The sequence below is a fragment of the Camponotus vicinus genome, unplaced genomic scaffold (genome assembly GCF_025532165.1).
Source record: "Camponotus vicinus isolate PSW18456_S1 unplaced genomic scaffold, iyCamVici1.0 SCAF_14, whole genome shotgun sequence".
Taxonomy (NCBI): domain Eukaryota; kingdom Metazoa; phylum Arthropoda; class Insecta; order Hymenoptera; family Formicidae; genus Camponotus; species Camponotus vicinus.
Genome location: NW_028141950.1, coordinates 4,896,818 through 4,922,081, shown reverse-complemented (window position 1 = coordinate 4,922,081; position 25,264 = coordinate 4,896,818). Strand labels below are relative to the sequence as shown.

The 25,264-nt window shown below is 31.2% G+C and overlaps 1 protein-coding gene and 1 long non-coding RNA gene across 16 annotated transcripts in view; one reads left to right on the top strand and one right to left on the bottom strand.

Annotated features, from left to right (window-relative positions):
- The window catches only part of LOC145965480 (uncharacterized), a 116,569-nt gene extending 97,986 nt beyond the window's left edge, over nucleotides 1-18,583 (bottom strand). Inside the window, exons 1-3 of one of the 3 annotated variants that reach the window (XR_014436734.1) lie at nucleotides 18,512-18,583; nucleotides 17,335-17,481; nucleotides 16,494-16,569 (exon numbers count right to left, since the gene is read on the bottom strand). This is a non-coding gene — a long non-coding RNA (uncharacterized LOC145965480). Of the gene's footprint in view, nucleotides 1-16,493; nucleotides 16,570-17,334; nucleotides 18,259-18,511 lie in introns of those variants that run through there. The other 2 variants (XR_014436733.1, XR_014436732.1) reach the window with 2 other exon arrangements.
- Nucleotides 1-25,264, top strand: part of LOC145965466 (neural-cadherin-like) — a 194,431-nt gene that overhangs the window by 82,297 nt on the left and 86,870 nt on the right. The gene's annotated exons all lie outside the window — the stretch shown is intronic.

The following is a 25,264-nucleotide window of genomic DNA, read 5'->3' as shown; positions in this document are numbered from 1 at the left end:
TTTTCCTTTATTTTTTTTTGTGGAACGCGATGCGACAATGCTCGTCCATCTGCTATGAATAATTAGCGAACATTGAGATCGCGAGCGCAGGATGAATTGTTCATCGCCGGTTGCTGGGATGGATTACGTGAGTTCGAGCTCAGATGCCCGCGATAATTACAGCTCTGTTTAATTATCCGGAAACTTCATCAGTGAAAAATGCTCTCGTTAAATATGATACTTCATAGATATGACATATTTAATTAAGGCAGAAAATATTTTTGTAAAAATTTTCGAGAACATTTCATATTATAATATATATCTTGGAAATGATGTAATTTTATAAAATTTTGTCTAAAATTCATATACTATTCTTGACACTATTGAATATATAAAAAAAATAAATAAATAAAAATAATAAAATTTTTTCATTCTGAATTAATAACGAAAAATGTATGAATAAATTACGCGCATCATGCCACATATTCACAAAAATATATACTGGTTTTTAAAAACATAAGTCTCAATTTTTCAGTGCCATTTATTTCAAGTTATTATTATATTTTTATATGCAAAGTTTTCGATATTTATATAAAATTGTGATTTTGATAGAAAAAAAACTCGGAGAAAAATGCGCGAAATTCATTCATATGTTTCCATTTAGCACAATTGACCGTGTAATAGATGTATTAGCACGTGTACATATTATCTTATGATACGTCATAGTTTATGAATAAAAGTTGCACTAACAACTATCAAATATCTCTTAGAAAAATCGTCGTACAGACATAAAACGATATCCAATCTTCTCTACATTTCATCCTGCACATGTATACAAATGACACACGTCTATGCATCAGTATATCATGCAACATAATCTCATGATCATAAGAAAGAAATCAGTAATATCAAGATAACGATACCAAAATATCAAGATAATGAATTCTATAAAATATAAAAGATATATAGTGGAAAAAATGTCTCCCGAATTCTGTTCAAGATGAAAGTGCTGAAATATCTTATAACCGAAAAATATCCTTTTTAAATAAATGTATATATTTTTAAATAATATAAAAAGAATTTTTTAATTTTACATATTTTAATATGTAATATACGCATGAAAAAACATGAGAAACCTTTCCAAGTATTTTTAAATTGATAATTAAAATAACCTCAAAGTTTATGTAGATATGCTACTTTCATTCATTAATAAAACAATCAAGGTATGTTATTTTCGCGATGTTAATTGCAAATTTAGATGCAGAGCAAATTAAAATTGTCGCGTAATAACAAATACTTCGAAGTTATGAGTGTGGAAAACTTGAGAAATGCATTACGCAAAAGTTATAATAATTTATTGACAGAATAATTAGAGATTTCAGTAACAATTTAAAATACACATAATTATTATAACTAAACTTTATTAATTAGCTTGATTATATAAACTGTATTGATTACTTCTCATGTAAAGCCTACGCTAATTTGAACGTGATTTCTTTCTATTCTTTTATCAATTGAAAATATTCAAATTATAACATTTACAATGTATTCTGATTTATAAAATAATTAGATTTTAATGATAAATTTAAAACATATTAATAAGAAAAATAATATATATATATTTCAAATATTTCACGACAACATTAAGATAAAATCCGATTTAATTTTCAGATAAATATTCTATCACCTTTATTTCGCATTTTCATGTATTTTCTCCGCATATTTTTATTTTAAAACAATTTCAGAGATGAGTATTATGAAGAAAATTTTGCGAAATAGTCTCATTAATATAGCAGTGGAATCTATACATCGTCCATTTAACTGTGTTGCGATATAAAAGAATTTCTCTTGCCTTCATCACATCTATCTACTCGCACTCGCGATATGACATAGTCCGCGATGCAGAAATTTTTCTGCGAAAATGTCATATTCATCTTTGTCGGGGAATCTCGTCTTTGTCAGAGAATCTCGTCAAGTGATTTAAATTCTCATTAAAAAACATGCGATCACGATGGAAGCTTTATGAAGCCTTCATACGTAAATACATTTTTAACATGGATATATTTTAATTGCCAACTTTTGTTCAAACATCGATAATTATGGTTTTCTCGTACATACTTTCATTGTGATTACACACGTATGTAAAAAATAATTGAAACATGAAATATCGCATCATGTCAACGAGGAAAATATTCATTTAGTTTTGGCAAATACTATAATATTTTATGTATGTTTATTTATTAAATTAAAAATATTTTAATCTATCTCTTCTTGTTTTACAGGAATGTGTAATAATATGTATTGTGAAATATGAATTTTACTTTGCCATACTTGTGGTCTGAATAATTACACAAAAATCTGTTTGAAACCAATTTCATGATGAAATAAAATTATAATATAATTAATATGCAATTTTCGTAAGAGAAGAAAATAAAAAATATATAATTTTAAGGCAAATATATAAACATGATATGTATTAATTAATTTATAATGTTAATATATAACGATGTTACAATTTTATGATCAGAAAAATATGTGTAAACGTATACATATATAACTGAAAAGAGAAAAGAAAAAAAAATTTGCACATATTTATCCTTTCGATTTATAACTCGTCTATAGAAGCGCTTTTTTCGATTACATATACGTTTCTTGGACACGGAATGTGAACCATTTAAACAGGCACATCGATGTCATTCTGTCCTTTTGATTGACATGTACAGCTTACACGAACACGTATTTTACTGCTTGTATTAGAGAGAGCGTTTACGCTCGTCAGTAGAGATAATTGATCACGCCCAGCGCATTCGAACCGTTGGAAAAAGAGCGGCTGGGATTCTCGCAAAATTGGGTACGTGCGATATAAATCAAACGTATCAACAGGAAAGCCATATTGCATAGAATCGTAAATCATTATCAGCAGTTCAGAGCAACTAATCTTTATAAGAGAAATTGTTTTTCTTTTTATATACACCGATACATGATTTTTTTTCACGTTGTTATACATGACGTTTATTATATATGGCGTTGTTTTCGTTCGTCTTTTTTAATTTTAAAATACACAAATACCAAACGATAAAATCTTAAAAAAGTAAAAATATAAAAATGTAAAGATGATTCAAATGATACAAATCAAATAAGAAACAAGAGAAGGCTAGGAACTAAAGACGCAGGTAATGGTGCGTGATAATAATAATATATTATGATAGAAACTTTGTAAAGTTATTTATCTTACATACAATAAGAAGCGCAAAAATATAATATGTTTAAAATATACTGTCGACGTTTTGATCCTGCTTTGGATCTTTTTCAAAGTCAAATGGGAAAAACATAATATTATTTAAATACAATTTAATTTTCTTTGCCACTCTCTTTCGGTAAGGGACATTTGCAAGGTGAGCTTCATATTTTTGCGTTGTGCCATTCTCTTATTATGGTTTTCTGTACAGCGGTTATTTTTGGTGCCGATATCTGATTTTTATCAACGTTTTACAATGCATACGATACAATTGTGTGCGACCCTACCGTTCCTTTTCATTTTTTTTTTATTTTATTACATTGACTCCTTTCTTTTATTATTCAGTTAAATTGTATTTAAGTAATATTATGTTTTTTCTACTTGACTTTGAAAAGGATCTAGAGCAGGGTCAAAACGTCGTCGACAGTACATTTTAAACATATTTTTGCGCTTCTTATTGTATGTAAGATAAATAACTTTACAAGTTTCTATCATAATATATTATTACTATCACGCATCATTACCTGTCTTTGGTTTCTAGCCTTCTTTTGCTTCTGATAAAATCTTACGTTTACAATATATATATTTTATACATATACATAGAATTTTAATTGAGATTTAATTTTATCGAGATTTATATTTTATCGATATTTATATAATATTAAAAGTGAAGGAATCATGAGAAAATTATAGTAAGTGAAAAAAATTATGTATATGTATTATATGTATGAATATTTAAATTTTTATAATGCAAAATTTCAAGCCCATCAAAAATTTGATGAAGAATGAGACAAACGATATGATACTTTATTATATCCTATTCTTTAATAAGATTTTCACTTTGCTGCGCGAGCATCGTAAAGAATAACAATTTCAATAATTTCCGATCTGCTGAGCTGAAGATTACCTTGCGGTGAAATTATTTTCGCTTACGATGGAATTAACCTAAATTTCGCATTATGTCAGCAAATAATCGGATTTAAATTGAAGTTCTATTAAAAGAGAGCTTACGACTGTATAAGATTTAGAAAGATTCGATTTGCATTATAAAACAGAATCGCTTTACATGAGTTAGGCACCAATTCGAGCTAATTTGCAAAGGAATTTCAAGCGATTTAAGGAGTTAGAATATGATCGGTATTAGATTTAGTTTCTGAGACTTCTCTCTCTCTCTCTCTCTCTCTCTCGTTTTGGCATCGATTAAAGTTACGCGAGAAATTGAGTGTTAGTCAAGATTTGGTTAGGATCGAACTAGAAACCAGTTGCGTCAATAACAAACTTATGGTAAATCTAATCTGATTTAGAAAGGATGAGTTGAACAGATTGACATGAAGAGAAACATGAAATATTGCATTGTTTAATTCAACAGTACGATTAAATTAAAATAATATAAATTTAATTTATCTGTACATACACATCATATTTAATCAAAATTATTTTTATCTTTTTATTGTCATTTTAATTAGATAAAATACTTCTAAAGTGATAACGTTAGATAAATCAAAATTTGCGTTTCAAACTTTGAGAGATTATTTGAGAAGCCAAGCAAGAACAACAAAAGTTTCTGTAAACATGGGTTGGAAATGTTTCCCTCCTGGATTATTTGCAACAGATTCTGTATATTATAAGATTGTTATCGACTATGTTGGATATGTTATGTCGGATAGTTTATATCAGACCGCTTTGCTTCTAATATATCTAGTACAAGAGAAATTCGTAATCTGAGAATAAGGTAGGAGAGCGAGCATTTTCCACCCTATGTTGATGGAAACTTTTGTTATTATAACAATCCTTTCCAAACACGCTCCCCAAAGTTTGTTAGAGGAATTTTAACAATCCAAAATATCCACAATTTCCTACGAATTGTGTTCAAATTACCGCATTCTTTTCAAGTTACATCTAAATTACATTTAAATTTACAAATCACTGAGAATTTTGAAAAATTCACATACTACGAATAAATTAAAATTATAAATTAATCGTACTGGGAGAAAAACCATTTATAAAATAAAAGGGTTATGCTACATTCATACCAACAAATACCTTAATTGCTTATTTATATCGAGCATTTTATTTCAAATTCCTTCCACGTCGAGATTGCATTGTTTAAAAAAAATATATTTATATTTTTGAATATTAAAAAATATAACAATATCGTGTGTATACAAGAAAAAAGATCTCTTTCCAGAAAAATAATAGATCATATAATGCTCTCGAAACTAAAATAATTCAACGATCCAGAGCCACTTTCGGAATAAGTTGTTCAATTAGGGACGTTTCAGCAATCTCGCGGTGCACTTCCGGCAGGATATCGATTCTGTCCGATGCAATCTCTGACCACCGCACAGAGGCGACTGGCTCGGCTCGCTTCTGGTTCGCCGACCCCGGCGGTTGGCAAACTTACCCGGGAAAGTTTCAAAGCGGGGGCGTACGATCTCGTGTTTATCTGGGCGCAATGTGGCGCGACAGAGCGAGCTCGCGGGGGCGGAAGGGCGACTTTAAGGTCCAGGTCGGGCCAAATCGAGCCCGGGCCAGTCGCCAAAGGGAACGTTCTCTGAATTCTGATTCCTGGCGCCAGTTGCACCCCTTTCTCTGATTTTCCTGACGCGCGATACGCCACTGTTATCGCTTTCGGCGATCTCGGTGGTTCACCTGTGGTCGTGTCATAGACGGAACTACGATGGTTATTGCCGGGCAGATTACTCCGCGTTAAGGTGGTCGCACCGATAATACGGATTTGGAGTATGTAGACAATTGAGATAAATCATCGCAATTGATGGAAATTTTAAAGAATATTATCAAGCGAATCATTCTTTTATTTTAAAAATGGCAATTTATCTATAATTGATACGTTAAATATTCGTTTCTATTCATTTCTTTATTAAGTTTTTATTAATTTTGGCCGAATATGGATTTTAAAAATCTTTATTTTATTTTATATGTCAAGCAAAATCCGTGTAAAAATTAATTTTTCCACGTTATCCGAAAAAAGAATTTTTACAATTTCTCTGACGTCACAATTCGATATTTTAAGAAACATTTTAAAAATACTACACACCTTGCAATATTCATTTCGAATAATTTTGCCGAGTCTTTTTTGCCAAGTCTTTTTCTTTGCTGGACATATCATTTATGCCGCAACTCGTGGCAGAATAAAATTTTAAGAGCGTAATCCATTCGGCCACGAAAGTTTCCGGATTGATGGACATGAATTTAACTGCGTTCAATGCACTATTGGTACGACACAGAGAAAGAGAGAGAGAGAGAGAGAGAGAGAGAGAGAGGGAAAGAATGAGCGTCTCTGAATTTCAATTGCCGCACTTTCGTTCGTCGCGAATGTTACATGTAATACCATATCGCTTAATACGCTGCCCATTCGTTGAATGTGCATTCGCGTGGTAAACTGTAGAGTCACGCAGGCGTGGAATTTCGCCTGCAGAGTTTCCAAGGATGATTTCACGTGCCAATAAATCACCAATGATGGACCGCATCGAAATAACGTGGACCGAAACAATTCCCGGGAATATGCGAAACTTTCGTTTCGATACCTGTACCTGTACTTTCGCAGCGCGTTTGAGCAACATTGCAAAAGAGAAAACGTTGTAAATGTATGGATGCAATTCGGTATTGTAATCTAGGCGATACTGTATTGCATTTTGGAGAATTTGTAGAATTCATAAATATCGATTAGTCATAAGTATACTGGATATTTGACATATTTGAAATGAATGTTTTCATATTAATTAATATTAATACAAAATTTAACTATATTATCAAAGATAATTAAAATACATCAATAAAAATAAAATTAAAAATTTTGCAAAATGTAGTAAATATTTTTTTAATAAATACTTTGCATATATGTTATCATAAATAAATTTGAAAGCAATAAATAATTTTTCAAACTTGTACTCATATTGTAAAATTACATATTTAGAAGTAACAAAAAGAAGATAATATGCTAATTATAACAAAATGTTATTACGCTTTAACATAGATCTACAATTTAAATATTTTATTTTAAAAAGTTTTATATATATTAAGAAAAAAGTTGTTAATTTGAATGCGTCATTTCGTATCATTTCTTTAAAAATATTTAAATATTTAAGTTAATATGACGTATATTTGACTGAAGTACTTAAATATTTTTCAACTAAAGAATGATGACAAACTAAGTGCATTTAATAATAATGTAATGCTTTCAAGTCTATTTGCATCTATAATTCTTCAAATGTAATAAACATCAAACGAAATTAATTAAAGCGTTCTTTTATATGATATGCGACGAAAAATGCTTTCTTTAATGTTCACTTTGAATTATTTTGAAACAAGATTGCTTTCGCGTCGAAGTATTTCAACGTGAGCTGATATCGATGTTGGATTATATGAAAGCTAACTCACCTTGATCGGCTTACTATAGAAAAGAATTGATATTACACGAGTGGGAGATTTTAACTTCAATAGAAGTGAGGTTTTTAAATTGCCATATCGCTCTTAATATTGGACAATTCGTACGAATATTTGTTCCCATTTCTACAGAAATGTCAATATCACTAAAGAATTTTACCTTTTCTAAAGGAAAACTCACAACATAATGAAATGTAATTATTTCGAGAATTTTTTTCTATTTACACTAGAAAAATACTTTCTATTTGCGAACATGGTCGCAAACTATATAATTATTAAAATGCAATTAAAACACGATTAATTGCGTTAAATTTGCAACTTTTACTGTTAATTAAAAAATGCAACTTATAAACGCGTTTGTTTTGAGGTATTGCGTTTAATATATTTTTATTTGCGGCGAAATTTCTGCCTTACATTTTTCTGCTGAATATGAACGATATTATTCTCGGCTTTAAATCCGTCATTTTTTACGCGTTTATAATGCTTATGCTAATCTTTTTTTGACGTGCGACACCAAACATAATGTATGATAATGTTTAAATAAGAGATACGTCAATAAATGCTTCGATGCATGTTGCTCGTGATTCAATTAAAAAGTAATTACAAAAGTGGATTTGTTTGAGATTTGCACGTGTGTTTTATTGCTCCCCTCTATAATTTTGTTATTTTCTATGAAATATTGTGATTTCGGTGTATTACAATTACGCGATATTCTCTTTCGGTATAGTCCCAGTGGCGCATCATGCTCCACAACATTAATCGATATTACATTTTCGATCAAATCGTTCGTGATGAACAGCGATGAAGTCCCGGAAATTCTCAACGTAATTAACCCATCAGGAAAACAAATTAATGTCATGGCGTAATTATGAAGCGGGCAACATTATAAACGGATAATCACCTCGAAAAGTCGTCGACTCGACAAACGCGGTCGTACCTTTGATAAAAGAACTGTCACTCTTCAAACGCGCCAACGTCATACTATATACATTTGCTTTGCGCGAATGGCGTCTATCATTTACTTCTTGAAAGCATCTTTGGTCTCCTTAACACGAAGTTCTCGCTTCATTACGCGACAACCATTAACTCCGTTGCAAAACTTATAATAGGCGTCATCGATTGTTCAGCAGAGGAATCAAAATGAAGAGAGTTAACATTTTCTTTCATTTTCCAAACTTTCATTTCTCATCGTTCCCATTTTCTTCAGATAATTACAATTTTTTCATTATTTTTATTTGTTTTATTTTTTTATTTCTTTTCTTTTATTTGTTTTTATATTGCAATCATGCGAAAGCGTGTTTAATTTTCACGCAAAAAGCTATAACCTTTTAAAATAAAAAATAAAATCGAACGAAATAAATATCTGATGACAACGAATAATAAAATATATGTACATTTGTATAAGCCTATAAGTTACTATAAAACAAATATTCATCGACAAATTGCATTTTGCGCATATCTCTTTCATGCGAAAAATCTAGTTAATGGATAAACTTTTACTTTAATATCATATAAAAATGTTCTACATTTTCGTTTTTATTATTTTCTAACTTTTTAGAATTTATATATGGATATCTCGTTTTTATGATACAAAGTTTTTTTACATTTCAAAGTTAAATAAAAATCATACTTTTTCAAACTAATAATTTCCATCATTTTTAGAATTATATGCGTTTTTTAAATGAGACTTATAATTATATTATATTATAATATGTTAAATGTATATCGTATATAATTAACGTAACTTTTCTTCATATTAACAACGTCTAACATTTTTATTTTTATTTAATTCTCTAGCGGAAATGCGTGCAAGGTGTGCATTTCGAAAAAATGTTACGTCCTTTAAAAATAAAAATTCTAATTTCATGGTCTCTGATTGCAATCGAACGCCGATGATTCAATAGAATAGTAAAAGGCATAGAAACAAACATCTCTAGCAAATATGCAGCCTCTAACTTTTATTGAACGTGATAACGTTCATGCGGGCTACATTTTCTATCCATAAAACTGAGCGTAACCGCGACATAAAATAAAGTGTGCACGAGAACGCCGGCTTTATACTGTACTCATCAATTTCTGTGTTTTATGCAAGAATTTCCCGGGAAAACGTAATACACGGCCACATCTAATTACATGTCATGTTGCCGGCTCTTATAACGAAGGTTAACGTGGGGGCTTTGAGCTGAGATAATTTATCTATCAAGCTGTTGTAAGTGCAAAAAACACACGGATTCAGAGAATTTGTGACATTCTTTCACAGTAGATTTTTTTTATAATAACTTATCATGTACTGAAGAAGAGAAGCATTTTAAACTTTGTTTCAATCTGTTCGAAAAAATGTTTGATATACAATTTTTGTAAAGGTAAAAAAAATTGGAGCAATTTTATCATATCATATGAGTCAGATGTAGAATCGTAATATTACATCGATGGTTAAGAAAAATATTAATAAAAAACTTTTTAGATATTGCGATATCGCCATAGAATAATATGTGAATCATTATCTTCAAAATTTCTGAATTTCATCTAATTAAATAAAATTACAATCCTCCATCGAAAAAATGGCGAACGATCTAATTGTGATTTCAGTCAGATATCTAATTTTATTCACGTTAATAATTAAGATTTCTTGCTTGTTTTGCCTGCAACAGCTTGCTTGTATACAAGAAGTACACAAATATAAGAAATATTTCGTATATACCGTGTATGTCATATTTTAATAATTTTTTGTCAATAATATCGCGTCGCTAAATTTGCAATATTTGATTTCGATCAGACGTCTTGATGTAACAACTTTTTTCAATCGATGTTATCATGTTATGCGATCCACAAAACTGACGATAATTGATTTGATGGAATTGCTAACGAGAAAGCCAAACAGAATGTTAAAAACGTTCGCAAAAGTTTTTGCGACCATACGTGTTACCGATATAAACGTGAAACCCGGACAACGATCCCTGTAATCTAGGCTGCATGTGCAAAATGGTATAGATACTCTGACTCTCTTTGTTTTATTCGTGATACGTTGTGCATGCAACTACAATAGAGGATCGACTATCGACTCGTAGTTACGCAGCTTCCATATATGGAGGTTTTGTGTCGCGCGAAATAGTTTATATATTTTATAATAGTGAATCGTATAGATATCTAAATCAAATTATCTAAATCAATTTGTTACACGCAATCAGAATTGGAGCGCTGTTAAATTCTTCAATCGCTATGACCAATATTTCGATACATTTAATTAACGTTTGAAAAAAATTTTTTTAAAGAAGAAAAAAATTGTAACAATATTTTTAAAACAAAAAATATAAAATTAAAATAAAAAATTGACTCAAATAATTACAATAACTAAATGTTAACATTGGCAAGTAAGAACCAAGGCGCGATAAAAAAATATAAATCATGCAAAAAAATGTATTAAGAATCGGTTATTATAGAGTATTACATGTGTGTGAAACAAGAATTATTAATTTATTGATATGTATCAACAATTATAAGTCGATATCGAATCAATAAATAATATTGTTATCAAAATAATTTTGGAAACTTTTAATGAAATTTATAACATAAATTTCCATAAAATTTTTCAATGAAAAAAGCTTGATACAGTTTCGTTATAAATATTGAAAGTAATTATAATATTTTCAATATAATATTTATAATATAAGTACTAAATATAATATAGAAAAAAAATTAATATTTTAAAAAGAAATTATCATCAGCAGAAAATGCTCGCATTAATTTTCCCGCGAATCCATTATTTTCTTATGCTTATATATATCAGAAATAATGATTTTTCTAAAAATTCAGAATTTAATCAATTTTAAAAATAACTTTATTAAAATAAAATTCTGGCTTTTATTAAAATATCGATTTCAATATTCTGAATCAAGTTGATAATCATAAAATTTTTACATAAATTAATAAATGATTTATATAGTGCCAGGTTTAATAAAGATAAAATGCGAACAGAGATCTTGTTATATCACTTCAATTCTCTTATATTTGGTAAATAATGAATTTTTCATAAGTTCATGGAGAGAAAATATTCTTGTGTTGACTTATTCAATTTTAGAAAAGTATAAATATCTTTCAGTTTCATACAGTCATAAATTAAAAACAATGGATTTCTATTTATTGATATATTATTTAATTTACTGTTTAAATATTCCTCTTAATTAATAATTGCATCACGTGTTTAAAAAGAGTTTAATTAATTATATTGGTTCTCCTTTCGCTTAAACAACGGGTGCTTTGTGAAATATTTCGAATAACTCCAGCATAATAATAAATGTCAGTGCGGAATAAATTCGGATCATTATATAAAATATAAACGTTACTCCAGAAATAATGAGAAATGGATATATCCAACACGAAATAATTGTGCATTATCTATAACATCGTATTAATTCGTGCACGACATTATACATCATTTCTAATTTGATAGCATAATAAGGAATTTACATATTCAAAAACGTGTCGACATAATGAATTGCATTAGTCTTCAGTTAAACTCCTCCCATTATTAATATCAGTAACTGTGAGCTTGTCATACGAGTATTATTGAATTTCAACGCTAACTTGCTGACGGCTTCAGAACATGACGCGTTACCTTAGATACCTTAGATACAGCTCCAGTCTCGTTATTACTTTGATAACAGGATTTAATCAAGAATTCTTGACTATTTTGAGCAAATTACACGAAAATAAAGATCTCAAGTTTCTAAACACAAACTAAAAATTCAAATTTATTCTATTTTGTTTCAAAATCAAATAAAATTATTAATAAAATCACATTATATAATTGATAATAAATTAATAATGATATATAATAAAAGTTCTATTAAAATCTATAAAAATAATTTTATAAATTTAATAAATTTAAAAATATTTAAAAAATAAAAATCCGTAAATTTCCATAATAATGGTTCAATTACAATGAAATCTTTATTGTACAAGATGTGAGAATATTTCATTTGCCAGTTTATAAAGTAAAGATGATATATAAGCGTGCTGCTGTATAATTTTCAATGAAAACTACTTTGCTGGATGAAATTTCGCGATTAATTATGTTTCGCGGTTGCTACGAAATTTCCTCGATAGTTGTGTCAACACGAAGCCATTACCTCCTCCGTTTTGATATTTCAATTTTCGTGAAAAAATTGTATTGTTATTGTATAAAGTTTTTTTTATTTATACATAGAACGCGATATGATCTAGATATATCACGTGTACTGTGCAATGCATGTTAGTCTTTACACATTTTCGTATATCGAAATGTCAAAAATACATATGTTTTTTGAGATAGTATACTGCAAATTTCAATATACTAAAAATATAAAATATAGAAAAATATACAAGAGAATTAATTTTCTTTTTTACGAATTCTATTTAATTTTTCTTCTCAATAAATATTTACTTCGCAATATAAAGTTTACTGAGGGTAAAATCTCTCATTTCCATCTTGAAATTAATATGCTGCGGATTTTTTCTTCGTTGAAAGTTAATTTAAGATTTTATTTTACCGAAATAATTGAAAAAGATATCTGAAATTCACAAGAGTCCTTAGTAGTGCCAGATGGTCGCCATTAATTGTTTGCGTTCAATAAATTTCCATACCGATTCTAATCGGATCTCGTGTGCTCTTGGAAACGAATAAATTATTTGGCAATCGGCGAGAAAGACGTATCTCGAAACATTATTTTCTAAACGATGGTACACTTAATAAGCGTACCAAGTGCCATATATCGATCTCAAAAGGACTTTGCACTGTAAACAATCCGACGTTAATATAACATCCGCTGTATGCACCGTGGTATATAGCAATTAATAACGGTAATTGGACGAGCACCATTAAGTCGCTCTACCGTTCTACGTCCGCTAAAGTGTATTTGACGCTGCAGGAGGAAACAGAGAAGGAGAGAGAAAGCTGCCGCACATTTCCCGTTTGCGATATCGCTCCCTATACATGTCGGTACTTTCTGAAGTGCATCTCGCAATAAAGGTAACGTTTTCCTGCGGAAAATCCGTGAGCGGTGTCAGCTTTTTCGTTTATCCGACTTAATAGCCTTGATTTTTCCGATAACTTTTTTGCAACGTTCCCTTCTTGCTGTTGTTGATGTTTTTCTCCTTCTTTCTCTTTTTCTTCCCCTATTTTCTTGTGTGCGGTATCTGATTGAATGGCACATTTTCCGAGTTATTCGACAAAGAGCAGCTCGTCTCTTGCTGATAAACCGCGACCGGGTCGCGACGATTAGCGCTGTCGCTAATGATTCCTCGTCGCGTATTTATTTTCTCGACCCGAGGTAATAAAAAAGAGAAGAAAAAGAAGTGAAAAAAAAGCTTTCTGACTGATGAAAATCAGCCATAATTTTAACGAGCGTAGGATGCGGAGAGATCGCATTTTTCCTTGCGGTATGCTTCAAAACGCGTTATATTTTGATATCTGTGGATTTTATGAGCTCTCGTCGCGGGTTGTTTAAACAGCTGCATCTCTTCTCGGCGTCTTATTTTGCGACATGCTTATTTTACGTCAAATCATATATCGGAAAATGTCGCGGGATTATTCACGGTTGAATAATATTAGTAAATTGATTCCTCGCGCGTTTATATCTCTCTTCCATAATAATATACCATCATGTTATAGAGAGCTGTAATATCTTTATGATTGTTTTAATACCGAGAAAGGTAATATTGTTACCACGTGAATTGTAATTTACTGACAAATTAACGAAAACACGTAATAATACGCAAGCGCATATATAACAGGGTACACAAACATTAAGTCAGAACAAATATTGGATTTATATTAATAATTTTTGCATAAATTTGGAAAATATGTACTATCTAGATATATGCGTTTAATTGTAATCATTTTAGTTGAGCTTAACATCGATAAATCGTTTTTACTTCGCACTTTTATTTTAATGAAAATAATTTTTGAAGACAAAAAATTCAAAATAAAAAATCTAATTTATATATTAAAATTATATTATATATAAAAAAAAAATGTAAATTATATATATAAAATTTAAATATTTTTTTAGTAGAAGTTTAAAGTTTTAAAAAAAGGAAAGAGATGTATATTACACCATGTAATAGCTTGATGGTAATAAGTATTGATATTTAGTGTAATAAATTTATCGTTGAACAAACTTTTCATAAATATTTAGCCACCAGTTGCACACATTAATGGCGCATCTTCGCAATGCATATTTAAAGCTAATGTACTCTCCTGTTTACAAGTTTTATTTGTTCAATTAGTTAGAGTCACTTTTACCTGTCACACTTAAAAAACATATTGATTTATTAGAATTATCTTTTCTTCCTTTTTTTATAAAAAAATGAAAAAAATGAGAATATTCTAAACGAGATATGTCTCATAAAAATTTTTGAAATGTTTTATGATTCATATCATGTAAGAGAAAAATATGTTTCGCACGTGTAGCATATATTTTTCAAATAAAAGGAATTCCAACTATATTTCTACAAGACTTCTCTAAATATTTTGTAGTCATATCAATATCTCCCAAAATTCGTATTAATATGTTGCAACGATAAATTTATTTTAATTAAATATACATTCGAGATAAATCAGACTGTGACAAATCTATAACATTTGGCTTTAAATGGATGACGTGTCGATAAGTTTCTCGATCGCGGGGCCAATTCGGGGCAAGAATGGATGAAAATATTTCCCGTTATTAATTACTTTCGAGTGTAGGAAAGTTTGGCGGCGCGGTCATTTATCTTGCGGCTATCGCTTGTCCGCGTATCCTGCGAAAACGGAAGCTGCCGTTCGAAAACGTTATAAATCTTGGATATTAACGGAGTGCTCGTATGTACAGTCAACTCGAATCCTGCGAATATCGCGACTGCTTAACGCGAGACCTCATTCTGCCGACTTATTCGCAGACATATAATGGTCTTGGAAGGTAAAAGAAGCAGTTTCTGCTTCTTTGACAGGAGAGCCATGTAATCTCGCCACGCTCCGTTTTTCCCTTAAGTAGGTTTTTAACGTCATTCGCAGGACGAAGCGACGACGATGGGAGAGATGCACGCTGAAGAAAGTAAAATAGCTCCTTACACAAGCGTGGTAGAAAATAAGCGATATTTTCTAGACGGCGTGACGCTATATATTAACTTTGTAAAGTCACGTCTACATCAATATGTTGTGCGGAAGTTAAACGTCAAATAAATGTAAACTGTTTCCGATAAATTCCGCGAACGTGACATTTAATCATAATGCTGGGTTACGCGCGCATTTCTATTTATTATGCAACTCTATGTATATTATTGTTGAAAACAGACTGACCAAGAAATAAACAGGATTATATTATACATATTCATTATATGTTTGTATCACTTATCGATAGAATATTAAACTTAAGCTGCTCCGTTAATTAAATGAAACTTATTGACATTTCTATTATTTAAATTTTTAATTTTAAAAATCAAGAAATTTTTAAAAATTATTTAACTAGAAATTTCTTTTTGTTTCTCAAAAAATCTCTTAAATAATAAATACATATTCTTTTTAAACAAAAAAATATTCGCTTCATAAATAAATATTCTCTGTAAAAATAATAATAAAATATAAATAAATCTTTCGAAATACATATAATGCAAAAATTATCTTAATTTATTCATCAGTTTTATTTACTCATCTCTATATTAATCTCTTATTAAATTACTTCATTCGTTCATTTAAAGTTCAAATATTCAAATTATAAATCGATATCCAATATATGTATCAGAGACCGATAATTCGATTCAAAGGTTAATCTACAACGCGATGAAATAAAGCGCATTTCTAATCATCGAATAAACACAAGACCGTGCAAATATAATAATTGAATTTACTCACGAGTTAATTCGTTGGCGCCGATTTCTCATCAGGTCGTTCCATTGCTCCGGATTCATTCGCGTGGATATCAGCCAATCTGGAAAAAAAACACATTAATTACGATCGCTAATTAATGATTTTTCGCTCGCATTTCGCACGACATTCCTGCTCGCGCGTCACGCATATATTTCACGATATATTTCACGAAGTGTAATTAAATTTATATATACGCGATTTTTAAATAATTTTTAAATATTTTGATTCCGAAATTTAAACAATAGAAATGTCAATTTGTACACAGAAAAAAAAGTGTCAAATCAAAAGTTATATACAACAATTTAAAATTTAAAAAGTTATGTACAACTATAATCTTCTTAGAAGAATTTAATAATTTTAAATTTCAACAATATTATAATCTTATTTCAATAGTAATTGTCATCTCAAGAATATATAATTATTTAATTCTACTTTAAGAAAATTATAGTCTTCGATTTAAAAATGTTATTTTCTACCTAACATTATTTCCTTTCCATTCAAAAAAATTAAATCTTAAATCATAAGAATATATTTTTCTTGATTGAACTATACAAAATGGCTTCATTCAAGCAAGCAATTATATTTTTTTTAATTAACGCAATATAATCTCATTTCAAGATTTCCACGTTAAAACTAAAAATATTTTCAAAACAAGAACGTTCTTTTTTTCTGTGTAGTAACTTTTATTTTTGATTGGCAGAGCACAATTTGAATTTTGATATTCCATCCGTGAATGATAATGTATACATTCATAATGAATATGTAACACGAGCGAGCAAATTCAATTATAATGCAAAGCTAACAATAGCTAATTACTATTACGTACCTTAATTAATTAGAAGATCCATTGGGCAATTCCTTGAGCAAAAAACGACGTGTTTCTCGATAGATGGAAAGTATCTCAATAGATGAAAAATACACAAAGAATTCAACACGTGTCGATTACAAAACTTCGAAAATTCACTATCAAGCACTAATTAACATTTCACGATAATCACCCGTTACTTAATTCGATACTCCCGACACTTATCGTTGGCGCGTAATAGACTTCGGCGCAAAATGAACCTATGACGTCATACGCGAAATAGTTGTCGCGCGCGACATCTAGTAGACACGTGATGTAGACATTTGAAGAATTTGACGTAAGCCCTCACGTTACTAGGCGTGACGTCACGAGACATTACGACGCGTCGACCCCGAATTCGATTACATCGTATTGTAAGAAAACACCTAATTAGTATCACCCCTCAATTAATTAGAAAATAATAATACCCAGGCCCTGTGATCGTCCTATTTGATTAAATCGAGCAAATAACGAGATGCAGACGGAGAATTCCAATGGAACTCGACGTGCTTCGAGTCGAAACGACGCGATAAACGTCGAATAATATTGTTAATCGCTAATTATGCGCCTCTCGATGACCACCCCCGTCGCGTGATTCGACACTCCCGATGCTTGTCACGTACGCGACGCACTTTGCAACGGATAATGAAACAACTACATAACGCGAAACGAGGATCCTTGTCACTGCGTCACAACGATAATGGTCGATTACGTTCGTGAAGTTGCCGAAAAAATGCAAGGGGACGCCAAGACAACTTCACGCTATTACTCAAATCGCGCGACATCTGTGTGTGTGTGTGTGAGAATTTTTTTTTATATCATAATTAATCGAGAATAATTGACAATTAACGTAACTATTAATTAGAATAATCATCTTGAAAGTCATCGCACGTAAAAAAGTTTTTAGCGTAATCGTGAAGCCGTACAAAAAATCTTAGCTTTCCTTTTGCTCTAATTAATTCAATTCTAATATTTCATTTTCAATATTTAATTGTTAACGCGCACTCTGATGTGTGAAAATTTTTGAAAATTATCTCGCGTGTAACCTTTACGAGAAAAGTGTCTCACCTTTCGCGATACGTTTCGCGTTTATGTCTAAAAATTACTGGTCCAAGAGTTATATATCCGCGGTGTTTTTTGTCTCGCGCCGAGTGTTTACCTTGAGACGACCTTGTGACGTGTCGCGCGTCGTCGCGGTCAAAAAATGTATCCCTTCAGTCGTGAACACGCGTTGGCCGCGAGCGGGTGTCGGGGGGGGGGTGTTCGAAAGTAAAACGCGAGCTGTGTTCGATTAACCGATCAAGGAAATCTCCTAGACCCTATTAACCAATCAAATGCTCCCTTTTCAAGATCATTTAGTTCGCGACCGGCGTCACTTGGCGACGCTACTTATAATCGTGTGAAGTTGGCGTCGCGTCTTCTCCAAGAAGGACGCGGGTGAGCTTTTTTGTGCCAGGATTTTTGCGTCGAACGATCCTTATTTTGCGATACGCGACTATGCGCGTCGCAAAATTTGTCGTCAAATTTGTGCTACGAGTGTACGGGACTGTCGAGAAGAGCGATTGGAAGGTATTAATTATCGATAATTATCAACAATATTTTTCGACGAGGGGTCGACATCTTGTTTGTCGTTCGAGTCGGCGATCAGAGATTTATCTATCAAGATATATCTTCAATCTTCCATAATTCCTACGATTTTGTCGATCGAGGAAATCCGAGTAGTTATCGCGTACTGGTTAATTAATAAACTTTCACGAGAGTATTACATAATTAATTATTCTCGTCTGGCAGTCGAGGAATCGGGCGTCTTGTGACGTCACGACGTGACGTCACGAGCCGCGTAGTAGCGCGAAGTCGCGTCCTTCCAATGTCCCCTGACATCACGCGTCTAGTACACGTCAGTGAATGTTCTTCCGCGTTATATGGTTATCGATCACGGTTTATGAAACTCGCGTGCTTTACAAGTTGTGCGGGAGTGTCGAATTGAGTAACGGGCGATCATCGAAAAGTGCGAGAGACATTCGTCATCGACGTGTGCTGCGTCATCTTCAGCTGGCTCGGATTTTTCATCTGTCGAGGGGCGCATCGTTCCATATTATTTCTTGTCAGCCGAATCGGAAAGCGTATTCGATCAAACATCGTCGATTTGAGGCCTCGTCAAGTAGACTTCGTAATTAATTAAGGTACGTGACAGCAATCAGCTGTTTCTGCTTCTTGCAGTACAGTGAGGTGTGCGGTCAAATTTAAATTTAATAACATATCGATAGAGAGAGAATCCTTTCTCTTAATCTCTCCTAATGTTTCTCTCAGTATTTTATATTTATTATTATATTTTATTATATTATATTTTATTATTATCTTATTATATTTATTATTATATTTATTCTTATATTCATTATATATTTATATATAATAAATATAAGAATATATTTATATATTTATATATTTTATATTTATATATTGATAATATACGGATTTATTATATGATGATTATTAATTTAAAATATTTAATTACATTATAATAATGTCAATACAGAGAGAGAGAGAGAGAGAATCTTCTTTCTTCGAATATCTATATAATAGTTATGTGGATTCATTATTATGAAGAATTATGTAAATTATGAAATATTTTGAATTATGTAATACTTTTAAAATCAGGCCAATCTTTTTCTTTCCTCTCTTATCGAGAGACACTTCTTATCTTTATCGGTGATCTCGTACATTATTTGCACGTGGGAGACGATAAATGTGTTATAAAAATCGAGCACGGATTCGTATATACAGTTTGCGAAAGACGCAGAGACCGTAGTTCGCGCACTCGAGATTTCCCACTCCATAAATATTCACGAGGATCTAGATAAAGGATAAATATTCACGGGAATCGTTCGATTGAGAAATTTGCAAGACGTGACAGTTTTTCGGTAAACATTTTGAAATCACTGAATCCAATTTACATCACGCATCTATGCGTATTTGCAACGCAATTTAATTTTTGCGCTACAGAACGTGCTTCATGTAACTAGATAAGGGATTCATTGACAAAGGATTTACGTTTCATCGAAAAATAAGGAGCGCCTTTCCGAAAATCCTTATCTTTCTAGAGCTTGTTTTTCACTCACTCGAGCCGATCTTATCGCGTCTCGTAAATCTTCGTGTTAAAGAAGAGCGTTTTTTAACACTTTAAAATGGTTCAATCTCTTTTACGAAAAATGCTAACGTTGCTTAAAAGTTAAGAAAAACATTTTAAAATTATCATTTTATTTATCTCGCGATAGAGAACACATTTATCATTATTTATAAAATTTATTATGCAGTTATTTTCATATAATAAATTTTGACTTTGCAATTACATACAATTTAATGTTTTCTTATTTTCATTAAATATTTTATGTTATATTATTTATTAATTGCTTTATAATGTAGAGCTTTTCAAACAATTTGATTAAATATTACTATCAAATATATATATATGTATATAAATATTTATTTTATAAATAATTATTTCCATTTTTATCCAATATATTTAGATTATATATTTAAATTTTCATGAACCTAAAAAAGAGATTGAAATATTGATTCAAATGCTATGAAAATTTTTTCGAAAATTAAAGAACCATAATAATGAACCCATAAGCTATCTATAAAAATTTATATTAATTTATTTATTATAGAACAGTAATAGAAATTAAAGAACAGTAGCACTAAATTAGCTAAAGGATTTATAGACAAAAAAAGAATAAATCTATTTTAAAATAAAATGCAAGATAAAATAAAACACATTTATTGGGCAATTCATTAGCCATCAATCGTTCAATATAAATTGACAGATAACCATTCATAATAATTCATTATTATTAAACAGTTACGATGTATTATTGTCAATTAATGTCAAACTCAGGAACCATCAAAACCCGCGACTTTAATAGATAGTTTACTGAATGAAATATTGCCTAGGATGCCCTATTTGATGTTGATCCGATATTAAACGATGCGATCGAATCACGCGACGCTGGCGTTAAATGTGCACGTTTTAATGGAATTACTTAGCGCGACAGCATTCACAAACGCGTGCTTAAATGCGCAATGGCGTGAATTTACTCTATGTGGAATTTCGCTTGTGCGATAAACTTCTAAATTTATGAAAATGTACTCGTTCATACCCTTACCTGCCATGTAACGTATCCTCTCGTTACGTGTGCAATTATATCGAGAGATTTTTCAGACTATATTATTGCAAAACAGGTAACAGAGACAAAGAAAATAATCAATAATTTACAGTAATATAAGTACTTTCTCTCTGTTTTATATTAAAATTATAACGAATTTATTAATTACATTGAACTTGAAATTTTATTATTATTATTATTAATAGCTATACATATATCAAAGCAATAAATAAAAATCGTTATTAATTTTGCAGTAAAAATAAAATATTACTCTTAAAATCGCGATAAATTTGGTAGATATAATTTAATGAATATTTTAATCGAAATTAACGTCTTTAATTTCATAAATTAATTTTGAATCTAAATATTTATCAAAATCATAAACATTATAACGAATATTCAGCATGGAATCATATTTTTATATTACTTATATTACTGTACATTGTTATTTCTTTCTCTATTTCTTCTGCCTATTTTGCAATAATATGATGTGAAAAATCTCACGATATAATTGCACAATTTCTTGAAACATTAGTATATAAAATGGCACTGTTAGTTTTGGTTAACGAGTAACTCGTTGTATGAAGATCGATTATACAACGTGTAGACCGTACAACTATATATATTGAATATATCGATTAACGATGAGAGTCATCTGATACAATTTATATCTTCCATATACACTTGGATATTGCGAACATTGCAGATGCATTCTGCATTCCGTTGCGTAATAGTTAGATACGTGTAAACTGGATGCCTCGTACTACTAGATGTTTAGTAATTCGTATTCCTCTAATGCTTACTGAATTTTAAACAGATCGTAAACTTCATAGCAAACATTTTCGCGAAGTAATTATGAGGACGAGATAAATGTAAAATATTTGTACATATTTTTTTAGGAAAAGAATTATTGAAAAATATTTTTTCTCACGCGAAGAATATTATTTATTTATTGCATAATTTTTAATTCTTCCATTTCTCGTTTGCTTAAATGAAGATATTTCTCTTGAATTGTCATCGCAGTTGAAAATATTTGTGAAAATATCGGATTGTTTGGATAATTCGTTTGGATTTTTCAAAGAATTGGAAAAATACAAAGCATAAATATATCTTCATTCGATTATACATGCTTTTATTTCACAAGCACTTTTCAAAAGCCATTCTTTTTATATAATTTCAAAAGATTCCATGTTTGCCTCTCTGAAACTTTTTAAATTTCTCCGTGAGAGAAACTTTTCGGCAAGTTACAGCACGAACTTTCCGAGCAGCTCGCGATACATTTTCTCGTAAAAAGATAAATCGATGCGTTGCATGATAAATGACTTTATCTATCTAGAAGAATAGAGTCAATTACCAGATTTCTCTACGTATATAGCCCGGACTGCTTGTCTCGGGGTATGATCTAACTAGACTTTGGTGCAACTCTAACAAGATTACTCTATGCAGCGTATACACTGTCCTAGATTAACTTTGCACGATCTGGTTTGACCTAGCTACGGCATCTCTACTTGGAATAATCTATAGCGAACGCGAATTGCATTATCAATGATGGTCAGCGTTAAACATGACTTGCCACGTTAAAGTTTCCCCTCAAATTGTTTTATTTATGATATTGTAACTATATAACAGAATTGTTTTACTTATGATATTATAAATAAATATACAGTGTTTCTTAATAAGTGTGCGAAAAATTTTAAATTATTCTTTGTCGAAAATTAAGGAGAATTTTTCATATAAACATATATTCTTACATCCCTCCCTGAGGAGTTACACTCCTCCAAAAATGGAGGTAAAAATTAGGTTTTTATTTTTTTCTCCAATTTGAAACAAGTTAAAGAAATGAATTAAGTGGACATTTTCTACTAGTAAAAAGGTTATTTATTAATATTTTTTTCTCCCGTATCATTATAAGGGAATGAAACTAGCAATCCCTATTCAATTTTTTATTAGAACTTTTTAATGTTTATATGAAAAACCCTCCTTAATTTTCGACAAAGAATCATCTCCTAAAATTTTTCGCACTTATTAAGAAACACCCTGTATAACAATTTAACTGTGGGATCAAGTAAAGTTTCCCCTCAAATTGTTTTATTTATGATATTGTAAATAAATATATAACATAATTATTTTACTTATGATATTATAAATAAATATATAACAATTTAACTGTGGGATGAAGTAGAATTTTTTTTTAATAGTATCAAAATACAAAAAGTTACAATGTTAATTTTATCTAAATGTACATACGTCAAATCTGTTCCTTTCGGCAAGAGATTTCACGCAGTTTAAGAGTCGCAGCTGCCGTTCTTTTCGCGAAACCGGTCACGTATTACAAACTTGGATCTTCGACGGGACGCTCTCGCCATGTTAAAAAGCAGACCAGACAAGCAATTAGTCTCCGGCGACTAACTATACTTGCGGAAGTAAGTGCATCATCATCGTAGCATGGCGGAAGCGCAGTAAAAACTTCGGAACGTCGCAAATTTTCTCGTAGCGCGTAAACAAACCATCGACGACGCCCAGACACGCCGTGCAGTGCATCGAATGCGGTGGATGCATCGCTTGGTTGCGCGCCGGTAAATAACGAGCGCAATAACGCTGTCGCGTGCCTCCGATGCATCCCGATCTCGCGGAATCGATTTTAAACCGGGGTCGAAGCACCTCGGATCGCTCGACATACTTTGAGATGTGTATCATATAGCTTAAATTTTATGAACCTTTCATATTAAAAAAAAAAAAAATAGGTATTTCTCTTCCGTCCCTCTCCTAAATTGGACGCGAAGATATAATTTTGCATCGAGTGCTTTAAAATTAGATTTTGAAACACGAGCTTACAAGCGGTTAAAATTGATGTTCTCTCTTGGCATTAAAAATTCCCAACGTGAAATATTTCGAGATACAATCAAAGCTTACATTAAACGTATAATGCACGTACGAATAAAGGACTCTCTCACGCTTTACCTTCCGTTGTTGCAAATCCAAACCAGCGGATATGGCTGTTGCAGATGGTGCATGAAATGCATCGCAGCGTGCAATCTTTCTCGAATACACTCGGCACGGATGGATTTCTTACTGCGTGTGTGGAAAAAGATGGAGGTATATACACAGCTGTATACACAGATACGGGTTCGAATGTACCATAATCTCGCGTTAATACCGCCAAGTGCGTGTTTCATCGAGCTCGGTCCGGCTAAATAATTCGCGTCGGGTGAACGCAAGAGAAATCGCACGCAGGTGGCTGGCCGGTATCGAAAAGCCATAAAAGCTCCCCTCATCCCCCGCCCACCCAGCTATGGGCTGGGATTAATTTCGTGCTGGGCCGACACCTTCGCGCGCGCGCATCAATCGAATATTTGAAGGACTGGTTGCATATTGCTAACTTGCATATCGCACATATATGTACATATGCATCTAGTATCTGCGCCCAACGGACGGATACAGTCGGTCACATTTGCTGGAAAATTATTAGCGAGGAAAAATACTGCTTTTTTGCGACGTTTGGAACTTTTAATTCACATTGTTTTTTCGTTGATTTACGTGGTTTAACAATCAGCTGTTTTTTGACAGGTGATAGAATAATAAATTAGCTGCTACGATCGTTTTATTTGATTATTTAATCGAATATAAATTTGATGTTGTTTGAAATAAATGTTTCGAAAGCGCAACACGTGCTGTCTATAAAAAGCAAATGTACAGAGAAAACGGAAAAATTGTTATTTGAGAAAGTAGGAATATTTAAAAAAATT